Raw genomic sequence first — 2,500 nt, 5'->3', positions numbered from 1 at the left:
GTTTGGCCTGCGTCGCCTTCAAATAAGATCTTTTCAGTAGTCCTGGCAGCTTACGGCCATACTACCCTGAAAACGCCCGATCTCGGAAGCTAAGCAGGGGCGGGCCTGGTTAGTACTTGGATGGGAGACCGCCTGGGAATACCAGGTGCTGTAAGCTTTTTATGGTCCCTGCTCTTGCCTGACAGCAGAGGGCGCTGTTTGACACTTTTTGCTGGAATCTAGTTTGGCCTGCGTCGCCTTCAAATAGGATCTTTTCAGTTGACCTGGCAGCTTACGGCCATACTCCCCTGAAAATGCCCGATCTCGTCCGATCTCGGAAGCAAAGCAGGGCCTGGCCTGGTTAGTACTTGGATGGGAGACCGCCTGGGAATACCAGGTGCTGTAAGCTTTTTATGGTTTCTGCTCTTGCCTGACAGCAGAGGGCGCTGTTTGACACTTTTTGCTGGAGTCTAGTTTGGCCTGCTTCGCCTTCAAATAGGATCTTTTCAGTTGCCCTGGCAGCTTATGGCCATACTACCCTGAAAATGCCCGATCTCGTCCGATCTTGGAAGATAAGCAGGGGCGGGCATGGTTAGTACTTGGATGGGAAACCGCCTGGGAATACCAGGTGCTGTAAGCTTTTTATGGTTTCTGCTCTTGCCTGACAGCAGAGGGTGCTGTTTGACACTTTTTGCTGGAGTCTAGTTTGGCCTGCGTCACCTTCAAATAGGATCTTTTTAGTCGACCTGGCAGCTTACGGCCATACTACCCTGAAAACGCCCGATCTCGTCCGATCTCGGAAGCTAAGCAGGGGCGGGCCTGGTTAGTACTTGAATGGGAGACTGCCTGGGAATACCAGGTGCTGTAAGCCTTTATGGTTTCTGCTCTTGCCTGACAGCAGAGGGCGCTGTTTGACGCTTTTTGCTGGAGTCTAGTTTGGCCTGCGTCGCCTTCAAATAGGATCTTTTCAGTTGACCTGGCAGCTTACGGCCATACTACCCTGAAAACGCCCGATCTCGGAAGTTAAGCAGGGGCGGGCCTGGTTAGTACTTGGATGGGAGACCGCCTGGGAATACCAGGTGCTGTAAGCTTTTTATGGTTTCTGCTCTTGCCTGACAGCAGAGGGCGCTGTTTGACACTTTTTGCTGGAGTCTAGTTTGGCCTGCATCGCCTTCAAATAGGATCTTTTCAGTTGACCTGGCAGCTTACAACCATACTACCCTCAAAACGCCCGATCTCGTCAGATCTTGGAAGCTAAGCATGGTTAGTACTTGGGCAGTTAGTTACCCTGGCAGCTTACAGCCATACTACCCTGAAAACGGCCGATCTCGTCCGATCTCGGAAGCTAAGCAGGGGTGGGCCTGGTTAGTACTTGGATGGGAGACCGCCTGGGAATACCAGGTGCTGTAAGCTTTTTATGGTTTCTGCTCTTGCCTGACAGCAGAGGGCGCTGTTTGACACTTTTTGCTGGAGTCTAGTTTGGCCTGCGTCACCTTCAAATAGGATCTTTTTAGTCGACCTGGCAGCTTACGGCCATACTACCCTGAAAACGCCCGATCTCGTCCGATCTCGGAAGCTAAGCAGTGGCGGGCCTGGTTAGTCCTTGGATGGGAGACCGCCTGGGAATACCAGGTGCTGTCAGCTTTTTATGGTTTCTGCTCTTGCCTGACAGCAGAGGGCGCTGTTTGACACTTTTTGCTGGAGTCCAGTTTGGCCTGCGTCACCTTCAAATAGGATCTTTTTAGTCGACCTGGCAGCTTACGGCCATACTACCCTGAAAACGCCCGATCTCGTCCGATCTCGGAAGCTAAGCAGTGGCGGGCCTGGTTAGTACTTGGATGGGAGACCGCCTCGGAATACCAGGTGCTGTAAGCCTTTATGGTTTCTGCTCTTGCCTGACAGCAGAGGGCGCTGTTTGACACTTTTTGCTGGAGTCTAGTTTGGCCTGCGTCGCCTTCAAATAGGATTTTTTCAGTTGACCTGGCAGCTTACGGCCATACTAAACTGAAAGTGCCCGATCTCGGAAGCTAAGCAGGGGCGGGCCTTGGTTAGTACTTGGATGGGAGACCGCCTGGGAATACCAGGTGCTGTCAGCTTTTTATGGTTTCTGCTCTTGCCTGACAGCAGAGGGCGCTGTTTGACACTTTTTGCTGGAGTCTAATTTGGCCTGCGTCGCCTTCAAATAGGATCTTTTCAGTTGCCCTAGCAGCTTACGGCCATACTACCCTGAAAAAGCCTGATCTCGTCTGATCTTGGAAGCTAAGCAGGGGCGGGCATGGTTAGTACTTGGATGGGAGACCGCCTGGGAATACCAGGTGCTGTAAGCTTTTTATGGTTTCTGCTCTTGCCTGACAGCAGAGGGCGCTGTTTGACACTTTTTGCTGGAGTCTAGTTTGGCCTGCATCGCCTTCAAATAGGATCTTTTCAGTTGACCTGGCAGCTTACAACCATACTACCCTCAAAACGCCCGATCTCGTCAGATCTTGGAAGCTAAGCATGGTTAGTACTTGGGCAGTTAGTT

At 51.8% G+C, this 2,500-nt stretch overlaps 7 non-coding genes and 3 pseudogenes across 7 annotated transcripts; all 10 read left to right on the top strand.

Annotated features, from left to right (window-relative positions):
* The first annotated feature begins 48 nt into the window (after window positions 1-48).
* LOC131122319 (5S ribosomal RNA) lies at window positions 49-157 on the top strand (annotated as a pseudogene).
* Window positions 158-269: 112 nt separating this feature from the next.
* LOC131120894 (5S ribosomal RNA) lies at window positions 270-388 on the top strand. The gene has a single exon (XR_009127437.1). It is a non-coding gene; the product is annotated as a 5S ribosomal RNA (ribosomal RNA).
* A 112-nt stretch (window positions 389-500) lies between these two features.
* LOC131121993 (5S ribosomal RNA) lies at window positions 501-619 on the top strand. Its single transcript, XR_009128483.1, has one exon. It is a non-coding gene; the product is annotated as a 5S ribosomal RNA (ribosomal RNA).
* A 112-nt stretch (window positions 620-731) lies between these two features.
* Window positions 732-850, top strand: LOC131120490 (5S ribosomal RNA). Its single transcript, XR_009127044.1, has one exon. It is a non-coding gene; the product is annotated as a 5S ribosomal RNA (ribosomal RNA).
* A 111-nt stretch (window positions 851-961) lies between these two features.
* LOC131122066 (5S ribosomal RNA) lies at window positions 962-1,070 on the top strand (annotated as a pseudogene).
* Window positions 1,071-1,273: 203 nt separating this feature from the next.
* Window positions 1,274-1,392, top strand: LOC131120445 (5S ribosomal RNA). The gene has a single exon (XR_009127000.1). It is a non-coding gene; the product is annotated as a 5S ribosomal RNA (ribosomal RNA).
* A 112-nt stretch (window positions 1,393-1,504) lies between these two features.
* Window positions 1,505-1,623, top strand: LOC131121696 (5S ribosomal RNA). The gene has a single exon (XR_009128194.1). It is a non-coding gene; the product is annotated as a 5S ribosomal RNA (ribosomal RNA).
* A 112-nt stretch (window positions 1,624-1,735) lies between these two features.
* Window positions 1,736-1,854, top strand: LOC131120963 (5S ribosomal RNA). Its single transcript, XR_009127505.1, has one exon. It is a non-coding gene; the product is annotated as a 5S ribosomal RNA (ribosomal RNA).
* Window positions 1,855-1,965: 111 nt separating this feature from the next.
* LOC131124081 (5S ribosomal RNA) lies at window positions 1,966-2,075 on the top strand (annotated as a pseudogene).
* Window positions 2,076-2,187: 112 nt separating this feature from the next.
* LOC131122175 (5S ribosomal RNA) lies at window positions 2,188-2,306 on the top strand. The gene has a single exon (XR_009128564.1). It is a non-coding gene; the product is annotated as a 5S ribosomal RNA (ribosomal RNA).
* The last annotated feature ends 194 nt before the right edge of the window (window positions 2,307-2,500 follow it).

The sequence above is a fragment of the Doryrhamphus excisus genome, chromosome 2 (assembly GCF_030265055.1).
Source record: "Doryrhamphus excisus isolate RoL2022-K1 chromosome 2, RoL_Dexc_1.0, whole genome shotgun sequence".
Taxonomy (NCBI): Eukaryota; Metazoa; Chordata; class Actinopteri; order Syngnathiformes; family Syngnathidae; genus Doryrhamphus; species Doryrhamphus excisus.
The sequence above is the reverse complement of the archived record's forward strand: the minus strand, read 5'-3'. Positions and strand labels throughout refer to the sequence as shown.